The sequence below is a fragment of the Gorilla gorilla genome, chromosome 6 (assembly GCF_029281585.2).
Source record: "Gorilla gorilla gorilla isolate KB3781 chromosome 6, NHGRI_mGorGor1-v2.1_pri, whole genome shotgun sequence".
Classification (NCBI taxonomy): Eukaryota; Metazoa; Chordata; class Mammalia; order Primates; family Hominidae; genus Gorilla; species Gorilla gorilla.
Genome location: NC_073230.2, coordinates 27,489,451 through 27,507,943, shown reverse-complemented (window position 1 = coordinate 27,507,943; position 18,493 = coordinate 27,489,451). Strand labels below are relative to the sequence as shown.

The window sequence follows — 18,493 nt, the reverse complement described above, 5'->3', positions numbered from 1 at the left end:
ACATTTATCGCTTAATGTATATAATCTTCTCTACTTACTTCAGATTTTAGAAATAGATTCATTTGCCCATGCAATCATTTTACAAATGTTTATTCAGCATCTCATGTGTACTAGGCATTTTTTCAAGCACTGAACTTATCATGTAAAAAGATACACAAAGTCCATGCCATCATGAGGTATAGGCAATTGAGTGGAAGAAATAGAAAAGGTATGGGAAGTTCATTGCAAGTCACAGGTGTAAGAATTATACAGCCTCTTAGGGAGGAACAACTTGGAATATTCAAGGATTTAAAAGAATCCCAGGGATTCTGTAGCTGAGGATGAGAGGGATGAAACCATCAAAGATGTAGTCAAAGAGGGAATCAAGGGGCTAGATTATGTAGAGGTAGAAGGCAAAACAACGTATTTCTACTGTCAACAAAACGAGTCAAACTCTATAAAATATTTTCAGAGAGATTTATTCTGAGTCAAATATGAGTGAGCATGAACCATGACACAGCCCTCAGGAGGTCCTGAGAACATGTGCCCAAGGTGGTCAGGGTACAGCTTGGTTTTGTATATTTTTAGGGAGTCATAAGACATCAATCAAATACATTTAAGAAATACATTCATTTGGTTCAGAAAGGAGGGACAACTCAACATGGGTGGGTGTGGGGGGGCTTCCAGGCTATATAAATTTAAACATTTTCTGGTTGACAATTGGTTGAGTTTTATCTGAAGAACTGTGATCAATAGAAAGGAATGTTCAGGTTAAGATATAGGATTGTGCCGACCAAGTTTTATTGTGCAGAGGAATCTCTCAGCAGACATCAGAGAAAGAGTAGGTTGTAAAATGTTTCTTTATCAGACCTAAAAGTGCACCTGGCTCTTAGTTGATTATCTCCTGGATCTGGAAAGAAAGGAAGGAAAACAAAGGGGGAAGGGGATTCCCTATGGGGTGTGTATTTCTCCCACAAGAGACTTTGCAAGGCAATTTCAAGGTATGGTAAGGAAATATAATTTGGGGTTAAATATTTTTTTTCTTGTCTCATAATGTTATGCCAGAGTCAGATTGAAAAGTAAGTCATGCTACATAGGGTCAAATGAAACCCATATGATGAGAATTTATGGTTTGTAGGGCATGACTCCCTAGATCACATAGATAGGAATTTGGACAAGATAAATATCAGAGCTTAGTCCTCACTACATTTTTCAAAACGTCATAAGGAGATATTAGAGGATTTTGAATAGAAAAATGCCTTGATCTGACTTATACTTTAAAAGACTTTCTCTCTGACAGCTGAGAGGCAGACTGTAGAGGGCATGATGAAAAAGGCAAGCAGAAGCATTAGGTACTTTTAGCAGTAGTTGATACAAGAGATGATAGAAGCCTGGAATATTGGCAGAAACGATGAGACATGGTAAAATTCACTGTGTATTCTGAAGGCAAAGCCATTAGGATTTGCTAATGGATTGGAAGAATGCAAGTGAAAGCAATAAATCAAATATTTATCTGGTAAATGGTAGGGACACTGATTAATTTGAAAAAATTTGGGGAGCTAGAAGGAAAAATCAAGAATCCTGCCTTGACCATGGTAGCTTGAAGTGCTTATGTGGCATCTAAGGGAAACACAAGGGAAATTGGGCAGGCTTCACTGGAGGAATGAGGCTGGACAGCATATAGGACTGGATGGAATCACCTAAGGAGTGAAGACAGAAGGAGTAGACTAAATATGCTAACTGAGCCCTGGCACAGTCAAAATTGTGAAGTTGAGAACAGAAGAAGGTTAAGAAAGATTCTATTTTTTTTTCACTTGAGCAGAATGAAACATTGTATGTTCCTTAATTTTTTGCCCCTCCTTACTTTAGCAATTTTTTATTTTATTTTATTTTATTTATTTATTTTTGAGACAGAGTTTCACTCTTGTTACCCAGGCTGTAGTGCAATGGTGTGATCTCGGCTCACCGCAACCTCCACCTCCCGGGTTCAAGTGATTCTCCTGCCTCAGCCTCCCGAGTAGCTGGGATTACAGGCACCCACCACCACGCTCAGCTAATTTTTTGTATTTTTAGTAGAGACGGGGTTTCTCCATGTTGGTCAGGCTGGTCTTGAACTCCCAACCTTAGGTGATCCACCCGCCTCCACCTCCCAGAGTGCTGGGATTACAGGCGTGAGCCACCGCGCCCGGCCCTTACTTTAGCAATTATTTCATACTAATTTTCTAATTGTGTAGTTTTATTTTTTGGTCACTATTTACCTCTGGACCTGTAAACTGTGGAACAGAAATTCAGTGAAATCTGTTTTTAGCTAAATGTCCTCCAGTGTACATGGAATTTAGTGGTGAAAGCAGAAAGAGCAGTCATCATCCTCTGGTCGCCCTATTTTATTCCCAGAAGCTACTGAGTAGAAATCAAGGTAATTACTTTACAGTTATTATGGAAATAATACAAAATGAAGCTACTTAGGAGGATAATTTGAATTATAGACCTTATATGACATCTTTCAGTGAAATGAAGATTTCCCATGAGAAGGCAAATGTATTCAGTAACAGTGAAAATAAATACTAATATTAATAGCTGGCTCCAGTGGAAACATTCTCTCTTTAGGAAAATACGCAGATAAATTACGTGGAGTGGAATATGAGACCATGAGAAGAGGGTTTAAAGGAAGTCCAGGAAACAGAAGAAATACCAAAGCTCTTTCATATTAGAAATTCACAGACACAGAGAGCAGAAAGTTAAAAGAAAAAGTGAGTTACTGGGCAACATTGTGAAATTGTCCAAGAAGTTTAGAAACAGCTATGTGTAATGATTATACTAAGTCGTTATTACTGCAACAATGTAAACTTTTAAATTTAAACTCCAAATTTTTATCAAAGTATGCTCCACACAGAATGCATACTATAAGTGCTATTGTATGTTTACACCAGTGTGTCTGAGTGTGTTCAGGATTTTTTTTTTAATGTGCAAAACAAGGTAAAGTGCTGAAGTTAACTCCAGGACAGACAGTAGCAAATTCAAAATGTAGCGTGGAGAAAGAAGACATCCTTTCGTAATAAAAACTCACAACCAATTAGGTTGAGGTAATAAACATACCTCAACATAACAAAGGTTTATATGACAAACCCACAGCTAACATACTGAATGGGGAAGACCTGAAGCTTTTTCTCTAACATCTAGAACAAGACAAGGATGCCAACTTTCCTTGCTTTTATTTACATAGTTCTGGAAGATCCAGCCAGAGCAATTAGATAGAAATAAAGAAAGGACTTCCAAATTGAAAAAGAGGAAGTTAAATTGTCCCCATGTAGACATTATCTTATATACTGAAAACTCTAAGAGCTCCACCCAAAAAAACCTTTTTGAACCTATAAACAAGTTCAGTAAAGTTGTGGAATATAAAATCGACATGCAAAAATCAGTCGTGTTTCTATACACCAACAATAAACTAGTAGAAAAAGAAATCAAGACAGCAATTCAATTTATGATAGCTACAAATAAATAAAACATGTTGGGATAAATTTAACCAAGGAAGTGAAAGATCTGTAAGGAAAACTATAAAATACTGATCAAAGAAATTGAAGAGAATGGAAACAATGAAAAGGCATCCCATATTTATGGACTGAAATAATTAATACTGTGAAAATGACCATATAACAGCTAACTATAGATTTAATATAATCTCTCTTAAAATAACAATTATATAGATTTAATATAATCTCTCTTAAAGTAACAATTACGTTCTCCATATAAATAGAAAAAAATACTAAAAATCGTATGGAAACAAAGACCTCAAATAGACAAAGCATTCCTGAGCTTTAAATAATGAAGTGTTCTGCCTTTCATCTATTTGAGTGTCACTGTGTTGTGTTCCACCATCAAAAATATCTTCAAATCTTACAAAACACACAAAAAACACCAGCTCGATATCTGAAATTCATTCATTTATGGGAATATATCTTACTATATGGAAGGCATTGATATAGTGATAGAGTGATATACAGCACTACTTTTAACTGGTTGCATAAGAATCACGCCAAGGGAATTGTTAGAAATGCAGATTTGTATGGTCCTTCCTAGACCAACTGAATCAGAATCTCTAGAGGGTATGAGGTGGGAAAGTTTGTTAAGTTTTTCAGGTGATTCTAATGCCCACACTGATATGGAAGATATACAAAACACACTGTTTCACCCTCAAAACTTTAATTCTATATTGAAATGCCAGGTCTGTTGCTTACTACATTTCATGGAGTAAGTTACTTAATCTTCTTTGAGATTCAATGTCCTTGTTTGTAAAATGAGAATAATAACTTGCTGGATTAGTAGGATAATTAAATAAGAAATTGTCTAAAATTACTCAGCATAATACCCAGTGCTTGGAAAGCAGTATCTATTATTATGATTTTTAGAGAAAAAAAAGCTATCTACTAGAAAAATAAATATGCAACAAAGATCAGGATGAGCAGAAATTTACAGAGTTTGAAAATAGGAGACAGAAATGGTTCAATAATTAAAGGTATGTATGGCACAGATATATCCAAGCAATTTTGCCCTACAAAAACAACAGATATTATTAGAGTATTTAATCCTAAAATCTTAGTTTAGGATAAGATGCCTCTGTGATGTAAATATTCATTCATTTCATAAGTAAGTGTTTATTGAAGATCGACCTATATGTATTGTTTTGGTTGCTTTGCTGGGAGTTTGGATCATCTCCTGCTTGGTGGCATACTTTCAGTGCCTGTGTAGGAATTATTGGGTTCGATACCTCTGCAACAAATCTTTGCTTTCACACACTGTCACATGCTTTCACAATTTTTCTCTTTTTTGAAGTGTTTTCATTATTAACAAAGCATATCAGACAATCAAGGAATGCCAATTCTCAAAGATAAAGTAATTACTAAGCAACTTTTGGATAAAATTTCTCCACTTGGAAGCCAGTAGAGCAATTAATAATGTAGATGTTCCCAAATATGTACATATTGGAATAATTTAGTGTCTGGGCTCACATGCGAGACTCTAAATTTTCTATCCTCTTTCATTTAAGTATAAATGGCCCAAAGGAATGATTATGTTTTCTACTGTATTTATTTTTAATGGTGACATCCATCTTGTCTTGTGCATGAAGTCACCCATATTGTTCTAAAACCACAATTACTGCCAGTACTGCCCTGTTTACGTTTACCCATTGCCAGAAGAAAAGGAAAGAAAAAATGTAAATTTAAGATCTTGATGGAAACTACTATTCTTGCTTTCTTCACTACTCAATTGCTGGACGATATTGAGAAAGTTATTAGCTCCTCTGAGTCCACTTATAGAATTAGAAATGGCAATACTTGCCACACAGAAATGTCTTGGAGATTATATCAAATAAATTGATATGTTCAAAACTATTCTAAACTTTCAAACAATACATATTCATTACTATTTTATTTTAAATGCATGCTGTGGTATGAGATTCAGAGTGTTTGACTTTCTTACATTTTTCATCCCTTCCATATAGATTCAAACTAACGCAGTGTTCTTTTTCTCACTGACCTTCTGGCCCTAGTCTCACACCACCAGGGACCTTATAGGTCACTGTCATTCCTTTGCTCCATAGGAATAGAAATTACCAACAGGAAAGTGGAGACTATGCTCTCCATCTCCAGCTCCCTCTCTGGAAAGCATAATGACGAGCTGGGTTCTTTGCACCCAGCAGTCAAAGGTACTGAGAAGCTGTCAAGAGCTATTTTCTGTTACTGCACTTGGATTTCTCCAAAGCCCAGTGGGGGTAGTCTAACCTCCAACCTTGAATCACAGGATCTACATTCTAAGTTCAGCCCCTCATGGATAGAGCATTTTATTTATGTTTCATTTTTATGCTTTTGGGGGGGGGATAAGAAAAATTCTATATTGAAAGTCTCTTCTTCTAAAGAAGTTTATAGTTCACGAAAACTCTTAGGACAGACATACTCACTCAAACCTAAGTGAAATGCTATTACAACTACATTTCTCTTCAGGCAAGTCAGCTTATGCCTTTGCCTTTATTACCAAGATTATAAAAACTTGGAGGTAGGAAGTAAGTAAGACATCATTACATTACTCTCTGTTAAAATGGTAAATATATTTCTATTCAATGAGATAATCATAAATAGGCACTCTATTCAAATACAAACATTTGTGGAGTCCTTCTTTGGTGGTAGGGATGTGGAAATGATTAAAATGTGGCTCCTGTCTTCTGTCAGATAAAAATCAAAATAATTTCAGCTCACCTCAGATCATTTTTCCTTCGAGACAAAGTACCTGACCAGATGTACCATTTGTTGAAGTCTTGCAAGTCCACCCTGGAGTGTGGCTGCAAGGTAGCTGCTGCCCATTTTTGGCTGGCGCCTAAACACTGAGCAGGCCCATGATAAGCCATGCTTCGGTTTTTTGCTTCTCCTTCAGTTGTTCATTTAGGACTCCTCCATGTGGCCACAGGTGTAACCTGAGAGAGAGGAGGGCAGTAATGAAATATAGGGGGTAACACTGAGGTTTGGGCTACCAATTTATGCAGCTTTCGTGCTTAGGCTTTATCTCATATGTACCATTTGCATTTTATATAGATCGCTTCTTGACCCGCACAACTTTCTGATTTGATGAGTTCAACAGAAACCACCTCAAGGTAAGCAATTCAGAATGCATAGCTACTTGCTGTTTTGTATGTTGAGTGCTAAATTTAATAGAGAGGGGCCTACTACTGAATGGGCATCACATGTTCAGATACACTCATCAGATGTTTCAGGGTTCAGGTTTTCCCAGTGAGAGCCCTGACTTGCCCTTTAGTTTTTTTGTTTGTTTGTTTTTTGTTTTTTTGAGACGGAGTCTCACTCTGTCGCCCGGGCTAGGGTGCAGTGGCGCCATCTCGGCTCACTGCAAGCTCCTCCTCCCGGGTTCACGCCATTCTCCTGCCTCAGCCTCCCGAGTAGCTGGGACTACAGGCGCCTGCCACCACGCCCGGCTAATTTTTTTGTATTTTTAGTAGAGACAGGGTTTCACCGTGTTAGCCAGGATGGTCTCGATCTCCTGACCTCGTGATCCCGCCCGCCTCGGCCTCCCAAAGTGCTGGGATTACAGGCGTGAACCACCGTGCCCGGCCTGACTTGCCTTTTTGTAACTTGATAATTCTGTTAAAAGCTGGGTTTGGTCTTCACATTTTTATTTCTCTGAATATAAAAGATAAAGCCTTTTACATGCTACCAAAATGGCCCTCTGCTCATCAAACTTTACTTTTAATGTTTTATTAACTTCACTCTGCTTTTCATTATCCCTACGCAGGACATCAATGTCATTTAATAATAATCGATACTATTATCTTACATACATTGCCCCCCCATACCCTTACTTCTATTTTATTTTATATTATTACTAATTCTTTTTGAGACAGGGTCTCACTCTGTCACCCAGACTGGAGTGCAGTGGCGAGATCACTACTCACTGCAGCCTCAACCACCTAGGTTCAGGTGATCCTCACGCCTCAACCTCCCAAGTAACTGTGATCACAGGCATGCATGGCCATATCCAGCTAATTTTTGTATTTTTTGTAGAGACAGGGTTTTGCCATGTTGCCCAGTCTGGTCTCTAATTCCTGGGCTCAAGTGATCCACCTGCCTTGGCCTCCCAAAGTGCTGGGATTACAAGGCATGTGCCATTGTGCTCAGCCTCCCCTTACTTTTAAAATCCTGATTTATTTGAATCATTACATAGTCCAGGGTAATTCCTTCCACCAGAACATTCTTTCAAATTAGCATCAGTTTTAGCATCAGGCTATCACACTGTACCAGAGACTGTGCTGTGCTCCATATACCACATAGGATGGATTGCTTATTACCAGGTAGGCAGTGAGCAATCCAATGCCAAAACAGTTTTTTTTTTTTTCATCTGTTTTCTTACACCACGTCTGATACCAGAGCATGTGGCCTGTGTAGGTCACATCAGGCCCTATGCTTAGAAGGGCCCTATGCTTACTTTAATGCTCTGATTTTCTTGCTTTATTAAAATGCTTAATACTTTTGAACAGGGAAACATGCATTCTTATTTTGCGCTGGGATTTACAAATTATGTAGTTGCTTGTTACTAGTATGAGATGCATAATTGAATTCTCCATAAAGCATATGCTGAGATAGTTTGAAGTATAAGAAAAATAGAACAGACTGGTCATGTCCATGAATAATAAAAGGAAGAAAACGTAGAATTGGGTGGATGTCTTCATTTAAGACACAGATCTGATCCAACCTCTGTAACAGGAAAGGAGGAAGAAAGCAGGATTGTGGAGAAAGAGCTTCAGATTACAATGAAGATCTGGTGAATCTCCAACACACCCAAGTAGAGTTTCAGAACAAAGATTGGCTATTAGAGAAGTTTCATGGGCACACACAGCCAAGTCCTATGCCCAGCTATGATCAGTCATTAACTGGGGGCTGCCTGGGAATAGCCTGGCTTCAGCTAGAAAGCTGAGACTGATCCTGAAGGGGCTGATAGCTGGAGACTAGTAGTTAACTGCTCTTGTTGCAGCAAAATGGCAAATTCTTCCTTGAAAAGAGATCTGAGTGGTATCCCTCCATGGCTGCCACAATATATTTAAGATCGTTTCATGTGCTGTGGGATGGATCTTGCAATCTGTAGTTGTTTATGTAGTGTCAATACACGAAAATTGGGTCAAATAAATTCGTTCCATTGTTTAAATCTTCTATAAACTTACCGATTATTTTGTCTGCTTATGAAATTGCTGAGTTACAGTTTTCAACTATAATTACGGATTTATATATTTCTATACCAAATTTATTCTGTTTTTTGCTTTACATTTTTTAATACAACTCTTTTGTGCGTGTATGTAATGATTTTTAAAGCTTCCTGCTTCTCTTTCATAATAGCTCTTGCCTTTAAATCATTCTAATATTGATAAAGCCCAGTTTATTTTTTAAGTTTATATATATATATACTATATATACCATAGTATAAAATATACCATATATAATTATTATTTACTGATACAGTTGAGTTTAAATAAACCACTACGCTATTTGCTTTCTAATAATCTCATATATTCTTTTCCTTTTATTTTTCATTGCTTGGATTCTTTTTATTAATCAAGTTATTGGTTTTATTAATCTTTTAATTAATGATTTATTATTTTATTTTATTGCTTCTATTAGCTTTTTATATCATATATCATATACATTGTATTATTCATTCTGTGGTAACCCTAGGTATTATAATGTACACCTGTGACTTACTACATTCAACCTTAAACTAGTGCTTTTACCACTTCTTACACATTTAAGGACCCTAACAAGTTCAACTCCATGTGCTTACTCCTCACTCCTCACTCCTCACTTAACCCGTTGTATAATTCTTGTTTACATATTTTCTTTCTGCATATCCTATACACTCCGTGGGGTACTATTATTATTATTGGCATTTGAAACAGCCAACATTTGTTTAAATCTGCCTATATTTACCCTTTTTGGCACTCTTCATTCTTTTCTACAGTTCTCTACTTCTATGTGGAATCATTTCTCTTACATTTGAAGACTTTAGTGTTTCTCATCATGCACATGCATATGCAAAGAATTCTGTAGCCTTTTTTAATCTGAAAATATATTTAATATTTAAATTAAATATTTAATCTGAAAATAATCTGAAATATCTTTTTTAATCTGAAAAAAATACTTTTTCCCTCTAAAAGGCAAAACAAAAGCAGTTATTTCTTAACCTCACCAAAAAAGCTTTTAAAGAATTAAATGGAATCATTGTCTAGCACATGGTTCACCCATGAACATTACAGAGTTACAATAATAAAAGTAAACTTGATGTTGAGTTTTTACAGATGTGTGTATTTGGCGGATGCTGCCAGGGAAAGTGTATCAGAGCTAAATATTTTCTAAAGGGGATGATAATATAGAAAAATCCATATATTCCATCCTAGACAAAAAATAATATTTAAAAATAGAAAATTAAAACACAATATGTAGGTATGAATTTGAAAATAATAAGGTAGTATAAAAAAGAGCTAAGATTGTTACGTATTTGCTGCCTCTGCAGAGAGGAATTTGAAGAGAAGTTGAGAAAGGAAACTGCTGCTTTTCAGTATAAGCCCATTGGGCTGGGTGCAGGATATATGGAAACTGTGCTATCTGAAGTTTTCTTTAAATCTAAACTTGTTCTAAAAAATAAATCCTACTCTAAAAAGCAAATATATGCCATTCAAAAGAAATATTTGTTTATATATTATTAAATTGTAGCATATTAAAAAGCCTAATAGAGTGTCTGGCACACAGAATAAGATTAATAATGGTATTTCCTTTTTTTTTATCCTTACGGTCTCAGGAAATTGATCTGCCATCTGGACATTAAACTGTGTGCTTATTCAGCCTTTCTTCCTCTCCTTGTCTGTTTTTTTTTTTGCCATTTGATTCACATTAATTCAGTCGAGTGCACAGATTTTGGGGAGTTCCTTATTTTGGAAAACCTTCAGACAATGATTTCTATAACAGGGCAGCACTTTTCTATTTGTTGTAGTCTTTTAATAAAACACCGTGAAAAACTCATCTTTTATCAAGGTTCTTGGACATTTACCCTCATATTTCAGTAAAGTACTAAAAAAAATAAATTATTAAAAATCATTCTGAATAACTCACATAATCCAGACCCTTCTTCTTTTATTGAATGCTTGCTATGAGGCTAAAACTTATCTAAACAAGCAAAAAGAAAGTCTATTTCAAAATAGAAAGGCAACAGTTTTTAATGTCAAGAGCGATGATGATAATTCAGGGTTTCTTGGGATAATTTCCACATCCTAAATTACAGCTTGATTATGCAGGAAGGATTATTGGGCCAAAACTTGACAAAGGGGTCCTAGTTCTTGACTTCCTTCAGTTTGGGGCTCCCTATCGGTCTTACTGTTCTTCGCTTATAAGATGCCTAATAGCAGCTCAGCATCCTCTAGTTTCAGTAAAATTTCTTGGGTGCTCAACTTTCTCTTTGTTACATAGTGTTACCAAACTGCCTCCTCTTGAGCCACTGCATTTAGCTCCCATACATGTAATTATTTTGAAGTTGCAGGAACCTTCCCTGGAATTATGTACCCTGAGTTGGAGTTTCCTCTTCAGAAACTCTGTTCTTGAGTATGACTTGGGACTTCTCACCAGCTCTGTCTCCTTCCAACGCCATGGAAATTTAAGCTCTCTGGGATCTCTATACATTTTTTGCTACTAAAAGAGATTTTTCTTTTCCTTCTCCTCTTTCTTCATAATGATTAATGTAAGATGAATTCAATAATTCAGTGATATTAGCCTCTTAATGATGTAAGGCTACAAAAAGGAATGTGTTGAACAAATACTCATTTCTATTTTCTGACCATCTGTGATCTCCATTTCCTTGTGATTATTTCCTTTCCCCTAAGATCCCTTTAGGAATCAAACTGCCTAAGCTTAATTTGAGATCAATTGTTATGTTGAGTCTTAGACAGGTGGATGTACATATTTTTGAGTTATAAAAAATAAAATAAATCACACTTACCTAAATTTTCTACTTTAGGAGCTAAAGGAAAAACGTTTTAAAAATTTGAAACTTGGCATGCATAACTAGAGAAACAGAATTAATGCAAGTCTAAATGAAAGCTGCTGACTGCTTTTCAAAACAATTAGTTTTGGAATATGTTTGATCCCAATCTCTTAGCCTGCCTCAGGTGTTGGGGGAAGGCTATGTGAGGAAACTGCATGAAAGATGCTGTATACCATTACCATTGCCTCCTTCAATGACCAACACACCCAATACAGCACACAAGATGCTCCCTTGGAAGGTTAAATATGTATAAAATGACACTCAGTGTGTTTAGTTACATTTTTCAGTGACTCTTATATTTGGAAAAATCCTAAATTAATTCATAATAAATGAGTTATATTTTAAGACATTTCAAAAGTTCCTGACATATTATATTCTATGTGTTTAAATAAGATTATATGTATTTAAATAACATACATGATACAAATGGTTATATATGCATTATAAAAATTTTAAATAATATATGTTAGTACATATAAATGTGTATATATACACATAAATTAATATTATAATTCTGTAAATATTCAGTTTAGAAAACATGACATAATATAACCTAATTAACAATGTTAACATTGCCCAGATAAGAAAAGTACAATTAAGGGATATTATGTGGCATTTCCAGTATAGCACTCGTAATACAAGACAGAGAATCAGCTTAATAGAGACATTTTATGGTGGGTGCTACCTGAGGATAATGGTAGGTGCCTTCCCACTGTCAGAGGTGTGTGAACCAGAACAACCCCATCCTGAATAGGAGCTGGGTAAAATGAGGCTGAAACCTACTGGGCTGCATTCCCAGACAGTGTTGGCATTCTAAGTCACAGGATGAGATAGGAGGTCAGCACAAAATACAGATCATAAAGACCTTGCTGATAAAACCGGTTGCAATAAAGGAGCTGGCCAAAACCCACCAAAACCAAGATGGTGACGAGAGTGACCCCTGGTCGTCCTCACTGCTACACTCCCACCAGTGCCATGACAGTTTAAAAATGCCATGAACGTCAGGAAGTTACCCTATATGGTCTAAACAGGGGGGGCATGAATGATCCACCCCTTGTTTAGCAGATCATCATGAAATAGCCATAAAGATGGGTAACCCATTCCTGTATAACCACTGCTCACCCTCACTCCTTCTAAACACAACCTCAAAAACTGCCAGAATTAGGCCAGGTGCAGTGGCTCACGTCTGTAATCCCAGCACTTTGGGAGGCCGAGGAGGGTGGATCACCTGAGGTCAGGAGTTCAGGACCAGCCTGGCCAACATGGTGAAACCCTGTCTCTACTAAAAATACAAAAATTAGCCGGGCGTGGTGGTGCACCTGTAATCCCAGCTACTCAGGAGGCTGAGGTGGGAGAATTGCTTGAGCCCAGGAAGCAGAGGCTGCCTTGAGCCGAGATCGCACCACTGCACTCAAGCCTAGGCAACAGACCGAGACACCATATCAAAAAACAAATGAACAAACAAACAAACAAAAAACCTGCCAGAATTGTAAATGTCTTTAAGCCTGTACTTATTTTTACTTTATACTCTACATAACAACAAAATCATTAAGAATATGTCTTGGTTTATGCCACTTTGAACTATTTAGAAGCAAAATGTGAGAGTGTGAGAAATGCAGTAAATGCATAATTCAAAGAAGCAGACTGAGAAAAGAGAAGGAAAGGAAAATAGAGCTTTCCCAGATTTTGGATGAACATTAACCACTGGTATTCTGCCATTTTGCTTCAAAATGGGACTCATGTTCAATCATACCCCAACAGCCCTTCTACCATCTGTTTTGAAATGCAAATTATGCAACATTTTGCTTAAATCTAGAGCAATGTAGACTCTTCTTCTATGGTCGAAGATCATATTTCTCTCTTTTGGGTATTGAGAAGATAGCAGATACATTTAGAGATCTCCATGCTTAGAAATACCTCATCTGGCGATCCCTTCAACCTCATTCTTCCTTGCATAATTTTTAAAATTTTTAAAATAAATTTTAGTTACGTGAATGCTATTTTATATGACACATTCATTTGTTGGCATAATAATTATCCACTGTTCAAATTCCAGGTAGCAGATCCAGAAAGGATTAGAACACTTAGGATAATGAATTATTACATTTTCAAGGCACATCAGTGCATGTTATGAAGAGGTGAGCAGAGGACATCTTTACTCCTTGCACAATCTCAGTCTCTTCAAGACTTTCCCTGGTGTACAGCACCTAACACTTCATGGCCTGTGCTTTTAACATCTATTGTATGAATTTCTTTACTCTTTGTCTCTTTCATTGTGTGTAGACTTTCCTTGCATTTTGAATTCAAACTCCCCAAGGGAAACAGACTAGGTTAGCCAGGCATTATTCAATATAGGCTGTTCCTGTAGGGCAAGCGCTTACACAGTGTTGAGATAATTCAACATCATAAGGGCGTCAGTAGATAAATTTTCTTTCTGGAATTAGACGCTTTGATTCTAAAAATATAATGACCCTAATAATAAATACTAATTATAAAAATATACATATAAAATATTACATTGCTTACTCCATGGCTGATACATGGAAAAGAGGCATCTCCCCTAAGTAGTTCAGGAACAAGGTAAGATTTCCAGTATCTTCATAAGTTTATTAGAGGTATTATCCAATGTGATTATACAAATGAAAGAAGTTAGATATGTAGGAATTGGAAAAGAAGAAGGGAATTTGTTTCTTATTGCTGCTGTAACAAAGTACTACAAATTCTGTGGCTTCAAACAACACCTATTTATTAACTCATGTTTCAATATCAGAAATCTGACAGGTCACAATAGGCTAAAATCAAGTTGTTGGAGGATCAAAAGGAATATTCATTTCCCTGTCATTTTTAGCTTCTAAAGGCTGCCAATATTCTCTGGTTTGCGGTCCTTTCCTTAATCTTCAAAGTGTATCACCTCAACCTCTGTTTCCGTTGTTACATTTCCTCTCTGACTCTGACCCTGCTGCCTTTCTCTCCTTTAAGAACCCTTGTGATTACACTAGATTCACTAATATAATCCAGGGTAATCTTCCCATCTCAAGATAACTAACTTAATCACAACTGCAAAATTCCTTTTCCCATGTGAGATAACATACATAGACTGTGGAAATTAGGATGTGAATATTTTATGGGGGTGGGGAATATTCTCTCTACTACAAAAAAAGAAAATTATCTTTTTTATCAAAACAAGAAAACTACCTCTTTTTGCAAATGATATGATACTATACCTGAAAAATCTAACATAATATGCATTAAGCCTAACAAAAATAATGGAAGAGTCTATTAAGCTAACGTAATATGAAATTAACATACAAAAATTGGTTGAATAATATGATAGAAATCATAATTTGCCATAGCAATAAAAATATAGAGAGACCCTTAAGAGATTTGCAAAATCTATATGAAGAAATCCTTAAAACACATCTGAAAGACACAAGAGTAGATTTGAACTAATGGAAAGACATCATTCTTTGTTCTTGAATATGATGTGTCAACATCATAAAAGTGTCAAATAGTAACAATTTATTTTCTGGAGCTATTCATATTGATTCTAAAGTATACATGGAAAAATTGGCATGGAAGAATAGTTGAGAAAATCATGAGAACAAGATTGCAGCGATAGAAACCATGAGAAAGGACAGCAATAAGGGTCTTTAATATCTAGTCCTGAGAGATATTCAATATATTATAAGGCCTTTATCACTAAAATATTGGCTCATTAATATTAGGTTGGTACAGAAATGCAAACTTATATGTGCAAAACTTTTAATGACAAAAGCCACAATTACTTTTGCACCAATCTAATATATTGACTTAGTGGTTGATGGACAAATTATTAGAAGATAATTGAAAGTTGAGAAATAGATTCAGTTACATCTGAAATTAAGTATACGATGATGTTCATACCTGAAAGCTCTGGGGAAAATACAGTTTTTTAAAAAATAAATTATATTGGAAAAACTTAACTGACATTTGGGAAAATAATAAAAGTGGGTCTAGATCTCAACATATACCACAGCAGACTTCAAATTAAATAGAGAGAAAAGAAGAAAGAAAGAAAGAGCAAGCAAGACATATGAACAATAGAAATAAAAAGGATGAATTATTTTTTAATGGTTATGAGGAGAGATGGAAACTTTGGAATCAAGGTCCATATGCAATAAATAAAAAGATTGATAAATTACGCTGTATTAAACATAAAATTTTGTATGGAAAAACATCACAAGCAAAGTCAAAAACCTTATGTCAAACTGGGTATCCCAATCCCTTAGTGTAGTCTCCTCTTTTACTTGGTTCTGAACTTGGCCATGTGACTAACTTTGGCCAATTTGGTAAAGTAATACAAGCAGAAGCTTGGGAAGTGCTTGTGACTTGATGACAGCCACAGGAGGCAGCCAAATGCCTAGGCAGATGGGACAGGTACCTGGTGAAACCCCGCATCTAAGATGAAGACAGTTTAAAGCCTGAAAGCCAAGCTGCAAGTTAAATCCTCAGACTGGATGAGAATTTGTCTTCCTGTTTGGCCCGCTTTTCTCTGATTAGTCCCCACCCTTCACCTATTTTACATATACCTACCCTTTTCTAATTGGTTTTCTACACTGTTATGCCCATGTTTAAGTGGTGTCTTCTCTTTAAACTGTTTTTGTATACTCACAAACCAATCAGCAAGCACTCCCCATCCTGTTCCTATAAAGACCCCAGACTCAGTCAGTAGAGGAGGAGATGACTTGACTTCAGGGAAGAGACAACCTGACTTAGGGGAAGATGACCTGCCCTTCCCATCGGCTCTCCAACTTTCCTCTCAGCTGAGAGATGTTTTCATCACTCAGTAACATTCTCTGCCTTCACCATGCTTCGATCGTCCACGTGACCTCATTCTTTTTGGACTCTGGACAAGAGCTTGTGACCCACCAAGTGCGGGTACCCAGAAAATCTGTCTCACTTGCCCTTTGCCCTTGCCAGCGGAGGGCAGTCACCCCACACAATGAGGCAAGGGGCCAACTGAGCTGCTAATGCACTGCCATTTGTGGATGGCAGAACTAAAGGAGCACTATAACACTCCCTCTGGGCTTCAGGGTCATGGCACCCTCATCTGGGCACTGATGTGTTCCCCTCAAGGTGACACGCCTGGTCTGGCCATGGGCCCTGCACAAAGCTTGCTTGGGTGTCAGTACCCAGAGTGGCTGGCCAGATCTCACACTCTCTCATGTGCTCCTTCCTGCAAGGGGCTGAGCACAGTGGGCTGAGTAGACTCAGCAACCCTGCTATGAGTCTGGTGAAGGGGCTGAGAAAAATCCTGCATCATTGGGGCTTGGACTTTCTTGCTCCAGGGAACATTTGCTCCACCATATTAACAACACTGCTGGCCTCGCCGATGACAGACATTCTAGAGAGGAGCCCCAGCCATCCTAGTTGTCCCAGTGGAGATTTGTCCCAGTGGAGATCCTTGTTATGGGAATAAAGCCAACTCCACCCAAACCTTCCTGACCAGAAGACATGACCAGGTGACCCATATAATTGTAGGGGAGAAACTGTCTGGGAGGAACTATGTCGTCAATTATTTCCTGAATAATAATGATAATTATAATTTTAAGCCTTTCAAACTCTTTCATATATATTGTCTTCATTGATCCTCTTAATACTTTAGTAAAGTATTTAGCCAGGCATAATTGTCCTCCTTGACATACAGAAAGGTTATGTGATCTGCTCAAGATGACCCAGCTAAGTGGGAAGACAGCTTGTGTGCTGCAGAAGAGCATCCATTTTTTTTTCTTTTTTTTAATTTAGGAGACTTGAATTACTAATCTTATAACTTAGTGTTTGTTCCTATACAAGTGAATTAATCACTTGGATCCTTAGTTTACTAACTTTAGGGGGAAAAATGCCTGCATACCCTTATAATGTTTTTATGAAAATCAAATGAGGAAAGGTTTTGTGAAATGATTTGCACAAATTCTAAAACATGACACACAGTGAATCAGATTGGCCTCCTAACTTTTAGTCTAGTGTTTCACAGTGGTTAATTTAAAAAATGAAGCTTTCTTGAAATCGATAAACTAGCACATTATATTTCATGGTCTTTCTATTCAAATATTTGGTCAGAACTGTATCAAAATGTTACAATAAGAGCAGTAGCCCAAGCCTCATGTTATTTCAATCTACCAGAACCACACAATGGGGAAATGAAGAAAAATGCTAGAGACAAATTAAACAGCACCATTAAAAATGATCAGTGACTTCAGTCATCTCCTGTCCAGTAAGAGACTCTTTTTGAATATGAGCCATGATTTCTCAACAAAGAAGGAAGTGTTTTTGAGTGCTTTATGTATGTCAGATATTCTGCAAATGCATTGCATACATTGCCTCTTCTTTTACATCTTGCAGCAACCTCTTGAAATGTTATACAATTTCCATTTTAACACGAAGACACTGAAGCCCGGAATGTTAAACAGGGGACTCCTAAAATTTTATTGCTACGTCAGGGAGCCGGGAACTAAACTCTGGTTTGTACCCTAATTATGATTCGGAAAACAAAACAAAAAGAACTTTAAAAAATCACTAGGTTTCCCAACATTATTCAAACTGTTGTTTTGGTTGCAAAATCATTTCATTGTTAATAATTATAGTTATGTTGCTCTTTGTCAAACAAGCATTCTTGCTATGTCTTAACTGCAATGACTAGCTTCTAAGTGATACAAGGAATGGAAATTTTAGTACAGTTAGTAAGACAACCTCATGATGATTTGTAGCATCAGCTCTATGATTCCAAAAATAGAGCTCACTGAAGCAACACAACCTTTGGCTGACACAACAGCAAGCAAAAGTCATTCTAGCCCAAGGCTTCTAGTTGGACCTTGCATTTGTTAGAACTGCTTATGAATCTTCCTTTTCCCTTAACCACTGGGAGCCACTATTGCCCCCTTCAGCACAG

The 18,493-nt window shown here is 36.8% G+C and overlaps 1 protein-coding gene across 1 annotated transcript in view; it reads left to right on the top strand.

Annotated features, from left to right (window-relative positions):
* The window catches only part of MACC1 (MET transcriptional regulator MACC1), a 310,452-nt gene that overhangs the window by 177,320 nt on the left and 114,639 nt on the right, over positions 1-18,493 (top strand). Inside the window, exon 8 of the mRNA XM_055392492.2 lies at positions 6,567-6,625. The gene's annotated coding sequence lies outside the window, so the exon portion shown is untranslated. The remainder of the gene's footprint in view (positions 1-6,566; positions 6,626-18,493) is intronic.